Here is a 13,770-nt window from a genome sequence, read left to right on the forward strand (position 1 = left end):
TCACCTTGATTCTAAAACCAGACAAAGACCCCACCAAAAAGGAAAAATATAGACCAATTTCCCTAGTGAACTTGGATGCAAAAATTCTCAACAAGACACTAGCCAATAGGAACCAATAGTACATTAAAAAGATTATTCACCATGACCAAGTGGCATTTATCCCCAGGATGCAAGGATGGTTCCACACTCCTAAAACAATCAACAAGATAGATAACATCAACAAGAGAAAAAAAAAGAATGTATGATTGTCTCAATAGATGCAGAGAAAGCATTTGACAAAATACAGCATCACACCCCAAGGGCCCTTCTCTCAGTCTCAGGAGGATCACTCCAGTCCCTACACACTCTGGCACACTTGTTCACAGTTACCACCCTGGCAGCCAAACTCCAGGCCATAACAGGCCCGGGCGCCAGTGTGCCTTTGTCTGTACTCTGCTCTCAGCCTGCCAGGCCCAGGGGGAAATAAAAGCACCCCAGTTTCTGCTCTCTCTAAAAAAAAAAAAAATACAGCATCCATTCCTTTTTTTTTCTTTCCAAGTTTTATTACCAACATAGAGAGGGACGTGCATGTCCACGATGACTGATTGTCATTACAAGACTCAACTGGACAGAGACGGTAGGGCCCCAAGCTGGTGCCCGCCCTAGTCTGTCTACCAGATGAGGGGAGCTGAGCATAGGCACAAGGCCCAGGAGCCGCCAAGCCCATGGTTCCCCTTCTATTTCTCCTTCTCTTTCTGATCTTTTTCTTTCTTCTTCCACTCCGTTTCGCTTCTTCCTCCTCGTGGTTCTTGATCGGCTGCTCCACTTCCTTCTGCTTCAGGACCCTGATGACCATCTTCCTGTTCTCTCTCATCAGGGAAGCGATTTCCACTTTTTCATCAGAGAGTTCACTCATATCCATGGTCTTGTTTAGGATTTTGATAGCTAAAGCAAGTGCGGACTTCAGAGTCATTTCTCCTTTGTAATCTTCTTTTAACATTGGACACAGCTGCAGCTCTATTGTTTCCAATGCACGTGGCCTCCGTCCTCCATAATACTCTGATAGAGCATATACTCTGACAGGGCTGAAAGTCACAGTGCTTATCCCAGCCGATGTAAAGCAATGAAACAACAAAGGGACATTTTCCTCCAAACTGTGTATAGGCTTGTTTGATATCACACAGTGCTGTGACCAACTGCTCACAAGGAATTGGTTCCTGATACTGTAAAAAATACCTTTGAGCAATGAGTCTCAGTTCATTTGTGAGAAGGTTAACATCAGAAGTTATATCCGCCATGCTGCAAGCCATGTCCTCATTCAGTTTATAAATTTTTTCAGAAAAAAAGGCTTCTTCAAGAAGCCTGTGGATGTTGCATCTTTCTGCTGTAAGCAAAAAACCATCATTTGCTAGAATTCTCAAGCAGGTGCCTGCATTTCCAATGGCTTCCATGGCATCTTCAACTTGGTACAAGCGACCTTCTGGAGAAAATATGGTGGTTGGTCCTGGAGTCATACCTTCGAGATATGTTTTCTGAGCTTTATATGGGATCCCTGGGTGGCGCAGTGGTTTAGCGCCTGTCTTTGGCCCAGGGAGTGATCCTGGAGACCCGGGATCGAATCCCACGTCTGGCTCCCGGTGCATGGAGCCTGCTTCTCCCTCTGCCTGTGTCTCTGCCTCTCTCTCTCTCTCTCTGTGACTATCATAAATTTAAAAAAATTAAAAAAAATTTAATTCCTGCGGGACACACGGAAGAGGAGAGACTGACATGGAGACGTTTCTTGCAGAAGAAACCTCATGGCTACTACTGCTGTTAAGCAGCCGCTACCAATAAGGCGCCCACGCATGCTTACAGCATACATTCCTTATCTAAACTCTTCAGAGTGTAGGGATAGAGGGAACATTCCTCAACATCTTAAAAGCCATCTATGAAAAGCACACAGCAAATATCATTCTCAATGGGGAAACACTGGGAGCCTTTCCCCTAAGATCAGGAACAAGACAGGGATGTCCACTCTCACCACTGCTATTCAACATAGTACTAGAAGTCCTAGCCTCAGCAATCAGGCAACAAAAAGAAATAAAAGGCATTCAAATTGGCAAAGAAGAAGTCAAACTCTCCCTCTTCACAGATGCCATGATACAGTCCATAGAAAACCCCAAAGACTCCACCCCAAGATTGCTAGAACTCATTACAGCAATTCGGCAATGTGGCAGGATACAAAATCAATGCCCAGAAATCAGTGGCATTTCTATTCACTAACAATGAGACTGAAGACAGAGAAATTAAGGAGTCAATCCCATTGACAATTTCACCCAAAAGCATAAGATACCTAGGAATAAATGTAACCAAAGAACCAGATAAAGACAACACAAAAAAACGAGAACTACAGGCCAATATCTATCATAAAGGTAGATGCAAAAATCTTCAACAAAATGTTAGCAAGCCGGGCAGCCCAGGTGGCTCAGTGGTTTAGCACTGCCTTCAGCCCAGGGCCTGATCCGGGAGATCCAGGATCGAGTCCCATGTCGGGCATCCTGCATGGAGCCTGCTTCTTCCTCTCCCTGTGTCTCTGCCTTTCTCTCTGTGTCTGTCATGAATAAATAAATATAATGTTTAAAAATATATATTAGCAAGCGAAACCCAACAATACATTTAAAAAACCAGACACATTTGGGGCACCTGGCTGGCTTATCAGTGTAGCATGTGACTCTTGATCTCAGGGTCATGAGTTCCAGCCCCACATTAGGCATGGAGCCTACTCAAAAAAATAAAAAAATAAACTATACACTAAGATCAAGGGGGATTTATTCCTGGGATGCAAAGGAATAAATTCAATATTAGATAACAATCCGTGTGATACATCACATCAATAAGAGAAAGGAAAAAATCATATGATCATTTCAATAGATAAAGAAAAGGCATTTGACAAAGTACAAGACCCATTCATGATAAAAACCCTCTGCACAGTAGGGCTAGAGGAAAAATACCTGAACATAATAAAGGCCTTATCTGAAAAACCCACAGCCAACATCATACCTACTGGTGAAAAACTGATAGCTTTCCCCCTAAGGTGAAGAAGTAGACAAGGATGCTCATTTTCCACTTTTATTCAACATAGTAATGAAGTTCTAGCCATAGCAATCAAGCAATAAAAAGAATTTGGATCCTCAAAAGGCATCCAAATTTGTAAGGAAGAAGTAAAACTCTCTGCAAGTGATATGATAATGTATATAGAAAAACCTAAAGACTCCACCAAAAAACTACTGCTAATAATAAATGAATTCAGTAATGTTGCAGGATACAAAATCAATGTACAGAAATCTATTGCATTCCTATATGCTAATAATGAATCATCAGAAAGTGAAATTTAGAAAACAATCTCATTTATAATTGTACAAAAATAATAAAATATCTAGTAATAAACTTAACCAAAGAGGTGAAAGACCTATACTCTGAAAACTATAAAATACTGATGAAATAAATTCAAGATGATGCAAAGAAATGGAAAGATGTTCCATGCTCATGTGTTGGAAGAACAAATATTTCTCAAATGTCTATACTACCTAAAGCAATATGCATATTTAATACAATCCCTATCAAAATACTGAGAGCATTTTTCACAGAACTAGAATAAACAACCCTAAAATTTGTTTGGAACCAAAAAGATCTTGAATAGCAAAGTAACCTCGAAAACAAAACTGGAGATATCACAATTCTAGATTTCAAATTATATTATAAAGCTGTAGTTAATTAAAAGTATGGCTCTAGCACAAAAAATGACACATATGTCAGTGGATTATAACAGAAAACCCAGAAATAACCCACAATTTTCTGGTCAATTAATCTTCAAAAAAGGAGGAGAGAATATGAAATGGGAAAAAGACAGTCTCTTCAACAAATGATGTTGGGAAAATTGGATAGCCATATGCAAAAGAATGAAACTGGACCACTTTCTTTCACCATACACAAAAATAAACTTAAAAGGGATTAAGACCTACATATGAGGCCTGAAACTCTACAAATCCTTGAAGAGAGCATAGGCAGTAATCTCTTTCTCATCAGCCATAGCTACATTTTTCTAGATGTCTCCTGAGGCAAGGGAAATAAAAACAAAAATAAACTATTAGGACTACATCAAAATAAAGTATTTCTGCACAGTGAAGGAAACAATAAGACTAAAAGGCAGCATATAGAATGGGAGAAGATATGTGTAAATGTCATATCTGATAAAATGTTAGTGTCTAAAAAATACAAAGAACTGACTGATATAATCCAATACCCTCCCCCAAAACAAATAATCCAATTAAAAATGGGCAGAAGACATGAGCAAACATTTCTCCAATGAAGACTTACAGATGGCTAACAGAGAACATCAAAAGATGTTTGTCATCACTTATAATCAGGGAAATGCAAATTAAAACTACAATGAGATATCATCTCATACTTGTCAGAATGACTAAAATTGAAAAAACAAGAAACAAGTGTTGGCAAGGATGTGGAGAAAAAGGAACCCTCTTGCTCTGTTGGTGGGAATGTGGATTGGTGCAGCTACTGTGGTAAACAGTATGGGAAATCCTCAAAAAATTAAAAATAGGGAATCCTGGGTGGCTCAGTGGTTGAACGTCTGCCTTTGGCTCAGGTCGTGATCCCAGGGTCCTGGGATCGAGTCCCACATCAGGCTCCACACAGGGAGCCTGCTTCTCCTTCTGCCTATGTCTCTGCCTGTCTCTGTGTGTCTCTCATGAATAAATAAAATCTTTTTTAAAAAATTAAAAATAGAACTACCTTATAATCCAGTAATCACACTACCCCAAAAATACAAAAACACTAATTCAAAGGGCACATACACCCCTGTTTATTGCAGCACTTTCTACAATAGCCAAACTATGGAAGTAACCCAAGTTTTCCTCGAGAGAGGAAAGGATAAAGATGTGATGTACACACACACACACGCACACACACACACACACACACAAAATGGAATATTACTTAGCCATCGAAAAGAATTAAATCTTGCCTTTTGCAGCCACAAGGATAGAGGCAGAAAGTAGAATGCTAAGTGAAACAAGTTAGAGAAAGATAAATACCATATGATCTCATTCATATGTGGAGCTTTAGAACACAACAAAAGAGCACAGGAAAGAAGAAATGGGTTGAGAGAGAGAGAGAGAGAGACCAAGAAATAGACTCTTTTTGTTCCAGACATAAGTACAAGCGCAACAAACAGTATTTTATTCCAACCTACCCCTTGGAACAATGACTTACAGAAGGAAGAACATATGATCCTAGAGAGCTCATTAGAGTTGTCATCTTTTTTTAAATAATTTTTTTATCAGAGTTCAATTTGACAACATATAGCATAACACCCAGTGCTCAACCTGCCGAGTGTTCCCTTCAGTGTCAGTCACCCAGTCACCCCAACCCTCCGCCCACCTCCACTTCCACTACCCCTTGCTAATTTCCCAGAGTTAGGTGTCTCTCATGTTTTGTCACCCTCACTGATATTTGAGTCTTCTCTCTCTTCTTTTTAATAATGCTGGCTAATGGTTTATCTATCTTATTAATTCTTTCAAAGAACCAACTCCTGGTTTTGTTGATCTCTTCCACAGTTCTTCTGGTCTCGATTTCGTTGAGTTCTGCTCAAATCTTTATTAACTCTCTTCTTCTGCCGGGTGTAGGATCTATTTGCTGTTTTTTTCTCCAGCTCCTTTAGGTGTAAGGGTAGCTTTTGTATTTGAGTTCTTTCCAGTTTTTGGATGGATGTTTGTATTGCAATGTATTTCCCCCTCAGGACTGCTTTTGCTGTATCCCAAAGATTTTGAACGGTTGTATCTTCATTCTCATTATTTTCCATGAATCTTTTTAACTCTTCCCTAATTTCCTGGTTGACCCTTTCATCTTTGAGCAGGATGGTCCTTAACCTCCACGTGTTTGAGGTCCTTCCAAACTTCTTGTGATTTAGTTCTAGTTTCAAAGCATTATGGTCTGAAAATATGCAGGTATGATCCCAATCTTTTGGTATTGGTTAAAATCTGATTTGTGACCCAGTATGTGATCTATTCTGGAGAAAGTTCCATGTGCACTTGAGAAGAATGTGTATTCAGTTGCATTTGAACGTAAAGTTTTGTAAATATCTGTGAAATCCATCTGGTCCAGTGTATCATTTAAAGCTCTTGTTTCTTTGGAGATGTGCTTAGAAGATCTGTCGATTGTAGAAAGCGCTAGATTGAAGTCACCACGAATAAGTGTATTATTATCTAAGTATGTCTTTACTTTGGTTATTAAGTGATTGATATACTTGACAGCTCCCACGTTAGATGTATAAATATTCATGACTGTTAGGTCCTCTTGTTGAATAGATCCTTTAAGTATGATATAGTGTCTCTCTTCATCTCTTACTACAGTCTTCGGGATAAACTTTAATTTATCTGATATGAGGATGGCTACCCCTGCTTTCTTTTGAGGACCATCTGAATGGTAAATGGTTCCCCAACCTTTTATTTTCAGGCTGTAGGTGTCCTTTGGTCTAAAATGTGTCTCTTGTATACAGCAAATAGATGAGTCTTGCTTTTTTATCCAGTCTGAAACCCTGCGTCTTTCGATGGGGTCATTAAGCCCTTTCACGTTCAGAGTTACTATTGAAAAATATGAATTTAGTGTCATCATGATACCTCTTCATTCCTGTCTTTGTGGATTATTTCTTTGAGCTTCCTATTTCTTTTACAGAGTCCCCCTTAATATTTCTTGCAGAGCTGGTTTGGTGGTCACATATTCTTTCAGTTTCTGCCTATCTTGGAAGCTCTTTATCTCTCCTTCTATTCTGAATGAGAACCTTGCTGGATAAATTATTCTTGGCTGCATGTTCTTTTCCTTTAGGACCCTGAATATATCCTGCCAGCCCTTTCTGGCCTGCCAGGTCTCTGTGGAGAGGTCTGCTGTTACCCTAATACTTCTCCTCATAAAGGTTAAGGATCTCTTGTCTCTTGCTGCTTTAAGGATCTTCTCTTTATCTTTGGAATTTGCAAGTTTCACTATTAAATGTCAAGGTGCTGAGTGGTTTTTATTGATTTTAGGGAGGGATCTCTGTATCTCCTGGATCTGAATGCTTGTTTCCCTTCCCAAGGTAGGGAAGTTCTCAGCTATGATTTGTTCAAACACACTTTCTGGTCCTCTGTCTCTTTCGGAGCCCTCTGGAACCCCAATTAAACATAGATTTTTCCTTCTGAGGCTGTCATTTATTTCCCTTAGCCTATCCTCATGATCTTATAATTGTTTTTCTCTTTTTTCCTCAGCTTCCTTCCTTGCCATCAATTTGTCTTCTATGTCACTCACTCGTTCTTCTACCTCGTTAACCCTCGTCGTTAGGACCTCCAGTTTGGATTGCAACTCATTTAATTGATTTTTAATTTCGGCCTGGTTAGATCTAAATTCTGCAGTCATGAAGTCTCTTGAATCATTTATGCCTTTTTCTAGAGCCACCAGTAGCTTTATAATTTTGCTTCTGAATTTGCTTTCTGACATTGAATTGTAATCCAAATTTTGTAACTCTGTGGGAGAGAGGATTGTTTCTGATTCTTTCTTTTGGTGAGTTTTCCCTTCTAGTCATTTTGCTCAGTGCAGAGTGGCCAAAAACAAGTTGTACTTGATAGAAGCGGGAACTCTTCTCTCTGTAGCGTTCCAGCTGTTTTCTCTTTAAATCTCAGGCCGAATTCATAGGTTTTCAGGATGATTTGTAAGTTATCTTGTTCTCCTTATTCTTTAACCATGATTGGAAACAAACATCAACAGGTGAGTCTGTACTTGTTCCAGTGGTGAAATCCTATCAAAAGGATCTTAGCTCTGCAAGGTTTTTGCAGTTGTAGCTTGCTCCTCTCTTGTTTTTGTTGTATCATTTTGCAAAGAAGACTGTCCAAGAGCAGCATCTGACAAATGTTGACTTTCTATATGATTTCTTTTACTTAGAGATAGAATGGCCTCCACCGAAACAGGGTGTGCTCCGACCCCGCCGCTGCTGCTTTCCCGACCCCGGGGGAAACGGTGACAAGGACCCTCCCGCCTCGACCAAAGGCACTCACGGCGAGGCCCCTGTGGCTGGACCGTCTCCAGCGCTGGGCGGGCTCTGCCGGGCTTCCCCAAAGTGGTGGCCCTGCTCTGCGCCGGCTGGGGCTTCAGTCAAGAAAGACTCTTTACCATAGAGAGTAAGATGATGGTTACCAGAAGGGAGGTTGGTGGGGCAGATGTGTTAAATAGGGGATGAGGACTAAAGACTACACCGACCATGATGAAATAAAATGATAAAATATTTAAAAAAATTTTTAATGTAGAATGGCTGGACTAGATTATTAAGCCGTCACACACAACTCATCTAGCTCTAAAATACTTTTGTCCTATGATTTTGCAGCATCCAGGGATTTCAAGAGACAGAAGTAATGTCATTCTCCCATAAACAAGATGTCTAAGAGATTTAGTGCCATTGAAATAATATGTAATCTTGCCACAGATGGCCTCCAAGAATTTCCCAAACAACCTGGGTTGTTTAGTGAGTCTAGGTGTTCCTGGGCTTGAATAACAGATGTTATGCTAAAAAAAAAAAGCATGCAAATTAAACATGGCCTCACAGAGTTATGCTTCAATACAGGAGTGAGTAGGGGTAAAGGGTCATTTGATGCCAAAGAATCCTATAGCAAGCCCCTTCCTAGAATATAATTACCTCCTGTGTTGTATGGGATTCCATTTTCACATCAGGTCTGGAAAGCTCTGGAAAGGGTCCCTGCCTCTGACATAAAATAGTACCCAGCTCTGTGAAAGAGCTACTGTGAAGCCACAGAAAAAGTACAGCTTCAGGACACCTGGATGGCTCCAAGGTTGAGCGTCTGCCTTTCGCTCAGGGCGTAGTCCCAGAGTCCCAGGATTGAGCCCCACATTGGGCTCCCTGCATGGAGCCTGCTTCTCCCTCTGCCTATGTCTCTGACTCTCTTTCTGTGTCTCTCATGAATAAATAAATAAAATCTTTTTAAAAAAATAAGTACAGCTTCATATAGTGGGAAAAGAGGAGATGAGAAAGAGATCAATGGTCATTTTCAAATTAATAAACAAGGATACATTTGAAAGTCAAAATCAAAGGTTGTATAAATTCACTAAGAATCCAACACTTCAGAGTAGTTCTGGCCTATAGTCATGCAGTGGTCATCCTCAGATTTCCAGGACTAGGTCTGTAGTCTCCTCTGCCATTAAAGCCTTATGGGAGCCCTGGGTCCAGGCACCTGATGAAGAGTACACTGGTGCCAGAAAGAAAACACACAGGAGTCTCCACACTCTGGATGCTACTCAGCCACAGACCCACAGGGTTTAGATGTTTAGGGAGGGGCCTGACTACAAGGGAGCATTTTGGGGGTAATGGAGCTGTTCTATATCTTGTGTAATTGAGGTACTGCATATTAAAACTACAATTTTTTAAAAAGGATACCAAAAATGGCTTTTACAAAGGACAGAGGAGAGGACCCAGGAAAAAAGAGAAAGGGGGAGAAAGATTGAGAAAAAGTGAAGGAGAAGAGCAGAGTGTTATAAATACCTCCAAAGCTCTTGGAATCCAGATCCTGGGATCTGGGTATTCAACAAATAATGTCTCTTTAATTAAGAAACAGCCCAGAACAAGTATTGGCAATCAGAAGCTAATAACAACTTTGCATTAAGCTGCCTGGAAATTCTATTCAGAGTTATGAGAGTCAAATTAAGAGGCTGGACTATCTAGTTGATTCTGGATGATGGGGCTGAGAAAATCTCTGAAAAGTTAGTGATGAGGTGGGGAAGAAAAAGAAGGGAAGAGAAAGAGAGATTGATGGATTGACTTGGAGAACAGAACTGCCTTTTTATAAAACCCAAATTAGAACCATGCCCTAGTAGCTGGAGCTTAAAGAGATCTGTGACCCAGGCCCTGGTAGATGGTTTCATAAAGGGGATCTTTGATTCTACTGTGGAAATGACTCTTCCCTTTCTATGGGTCAATATCTCTTAGGTTCCTAGAATGACCCAGTTTTCCTTGGCTCTCCTTCTTACTGTACTCACTGTACAATTGACCCAGCTCAGGCTACTCAGTGATATAGTAATAGAGGAGGCACCAGATGCCAAAAATCCAGACGCCTTCCTTCAAAACGTTTTTGCTCTACCGGGGGGGAAAAAGTCTCTCTTTTAGGGGTGGAGAGGTAGAAGCCCTCAACTATTACAGATTTACCATAGTCTTATGACTGGATGCATCAACAGCCTAGCAAAATGGCAGAACAGGTATTTCCCATCTTTACAAACCAATCTACTGAGGCCAACAATGAACAGTGAATGACTTACCGAGTGACCATAGCAGAGTAGTGATAGAGTCAGGATTTGAACAGATCTCCTGATTCCAAATTCTGGGACTGCCAATGTGGAAGGAACTCTATGTCTTGGAGGAAATGGGTGACAGGTTATTAGGGTATTAGATTTGTCCAGAGAAACAGAACAAATAGGATAAATAGATAAATAGGTCAATTTATTATAAGGAATTAACTCACACAATAATGGAGGCTGAAAAGTCTCAAGCTCTGCCATCAGCAAGCTGGAAACCCAAGAGAGCCCATGTGTAGTTCTAGTTCAAGTTTAAAGGTCTGAGAACAAGGAGAGCTTATGATATATGTTCCAGTCCAAAAGCTGGCAGGCTTGAGACTCAAGAAGAGCCAGTGTTTCAGTTTAAGGATGAAGGCTGGAAAAGACGGATATCCCAGGTTACACACAGTCAAGCAGGAGTTCCCTCTTACTCCTGGGAAGGTCAGCCTTTTTGTTCTATTCAGGCCTTCACCTGATTGGATAAGCCTCTCCCACATCAAGGAGGGCAATCTTCTTTATTCAGTCTTCTATTCAAATGTTAATCTTATCTAAAAACACCCTGACAGACACTCACAGAATAATGTTTGACCAAACATCTGGGCACCTCATGGCTCAGTCAGGTTGACACATAAAATTAACTAATACACCCAGGGAGAGAGTGAAGGTGAACTTATGGCTCCCTTCCTGTTGATAGCTATTCACTTAATGGCTGGTCCTCTTTAACCCACTTTCATACTTATTTCACTTTTTGAATCAAGTCTAAAAGCTGGACCCATACACTAATGTTCACTGGGAAGGAGACAGGAGAGAAGAGAGCTGGGGCAAGGGGAATGGACAGGCAGATCCTCTTTGCCTCCGCAGTGTAAGGGTTCTCATGTGCCAAGAGGCTCCATGGAACTGGCACTTGACTGGGGACTTGGTGGACAGAAACTTGAATGTTCTCTGTTGATACCACCCTGGGAGGAGGTGGAACTGAACCAACATGAGTTTGCTCTCTGGTGAGTCACAGATATACCAGGTGGAGTTGTTATACAAAGTAAACTTTATTTGCAGCAAAGAAGGAGCTCACGGGAAATAACTTCCAAAGTCATGACATTCCAAGCAAGGGTGAATGGGTTCCTTTTATTTAGGGTTAGGATGAATAGTGAAGACTCGTTATCATATGTAGGAGTGGGCATGAGGCCTTGTATGTGCCTTAAGCAAACATGCCTATACATACATTGTATGTTATGTAAATGAAGCCTGTGCTCCTCCTTGGGTGCAGATTTTAGTATTATAATGAGTTAAAGGTACTTGTTAGTCATTCTAGAGGTCGCTACATGGTCCATTTGTGTAAGTCAAGAATTACACTCAAATTAGTCTGGGTGTTCTGGGCTGGCAGGACGTCTTATCAGGGTAGTTGCTCTTGCTTGAGGGGTTGTTTTGGTTTCCATTTGCCTGAGTTAAGAGATAAGCTGGAAAGAAGAGTTTAAGGAAAACTGTGGTACAAAGATCAATAGTTTCAAGCAGATGGTCAGTAAAGGTCAGGTCTTGGGCCTAACTGATGACCTAAGGAAACCCAGTAGGTCACTCATTTGGAACCTAAACACCTAAACAAGGCATCTGAATAACAAAAGACTTGTTATAAGGGGTTATTTTAAATGGACATCAATTTTTCTTAAGAAACAAAATCATAATAATGCAATGATGATTTTTTGAGCACCATAGTTCATCACAAGATGATGGTATATAACGTTGGTTGAGGTCAATGGCCCAATTCATGCAATATGGATAGAATGGTGGGGATGGCACCAGAGTCCAGTAATACCACAATGACATTCTCACTGGTAATACATATTTAGTAATAACAGTGACAAGTTATTTATTTGTCTTCATGGTTAACAGAAATTATGCATATATAAATACATTTGTTTTCACAAAGCATTAAAAAATTATTGCTCTATTTTGGGGTAAACATTCCAAACTTTGGAAATATTATGAATGCAGAAAGTGAAGGATCAGCTACTGTAGATAAAAAATCTTTTACAATATTGTTATCCCCATTTTTAGAGAGGTTAGGGAACTGGCCTGCAATTATACAGCTGCTAAGTAGGGGAAGTGGGATTTATTTTGCTCCATGCAGGGTGCCTGATGGGGGACTCGATCCCGGTTCTCCAGGACCACGACCTGGGCCTAAGGTGGCACTAAACCGCTGAGCCACCCGGGCTGCCTGGAAGTGGGATTTAAACTCTATATCTGCCTGACTCCCCAGTTGTCATGTGCCTGATGAGGAGCCAGGGACCAAGAAAAGGGAGGTGATAGATTTGTGTGGTGAAGGCAGACCACTCCTACTTCTCTCCTCACCCTCAGAACCCGCCTCTTGTGTATAGCACCTCCTTGGTAGTACTGAACATTAGTGTATAGTACTGGTAGTATTGGTAGTAGTATTGGTAGACAGGATCAATTCTTGGGATATGATGAGATGTGTCTCTGGGAAGGCAGCTTTTGGGGTGGGGACAGAGTGAGAATGGAGGAGAAGTCCTCTGAGAAGGAATAAGGATAGCCTATGGGTCAGGTGCCAGGAAGCTAATGGGAGGCCATGGAAAGCCAAAAGTTAAGTATGTTTGAATGCTTAGAGTGGGGTCACCAGGCGCTTCTGGGGTGAGTGAGTTGCCTAAGGGTGGAGAAATAGGAAGATAAGATTCACCACAACACTTCTCATCAGTACCAGTTGGCACACCCAGCTCACCATAGCAGCATAGGAGCTGGGGGAGGCATCCACAGGAAAATTGGCCCAGGGAACAGGGCAGATTGGGGGGTACCTCCACTAAAACTGGAATGGATCAGCTAGGAATCTGCCCAAGGGAAGCACAGGGTATATATTAGTTTCTTAGGGCTGCTGTAATAAATTACTACAAACTCGGTTGTTTAAACCAACAAGATATATTCACTGGAGGGAAGAAGTCTAAAGTCAAAGTGTTGGTAGTGCCACACTCTCTCTTGAGGCTCTAGGGGAGAATTGTTCCATGCCTCTACCCTAGCTTCTGGTGATTTCTAGGCAATTGTTTCCATTCCTTGGCTTGCAGTTGCATCAGTTCAATCTCTGTCTCTGTCTTCACATTGCCTTCTCCTTTGTGTATCTCCCAAAACCTTTCTCTTATACATGTGATTGCACTTACAGCCTACATGGATAAGCCAGGGTAATCACCTCATCTCAAAATCCTTAACTTACTTACATATGCAAAGACTCCTTTTCTAATGATTAGGACTTGATACCTGTGGATAGCCATTACTACAGGGGATGAGGATGTGTGTCAAGATGAATACAGGATTTACTTCCCTGTGGTTCCTCCCTGATCCATATGATGGCTTCAATCTGAGTCTGGTTCCAAGATGGCTGCCACTATTCTGAATATACTTTCCAGCTGAATAACATCCCACAAAAGATGGGAG

At 41.1% G+C, this 13,770-nt stretch overlaps 1 pseudogene; it reads right to left on the bottom strand.

The window, feature by feature from the left end:
* Positions 1-716: 716 nt before the first annotated feature.
* Positions 717-1,825, bottom strand: LOC112671910 (proteasome subunit alpha type-4-like; annotated as a pseudogene).
* Positions 1,826-13,770: the final 11,945 nt, after the last annotated feature.

Source organism: Canis lupus, chromosome X (genome assembly GCF_003254725.2).
Source record: "Canis lupus dingo isolate Sandy chromosome X, ASM325472v2, whole genome shotgun sequence".
In the NCBI taxonomy this organism is placed as follows: domain Eukaryota; kingdom Metazoa; phylum Chordata; class Mammalia; order Carnivora; family Canidae; genus Canis; species Canis lupus.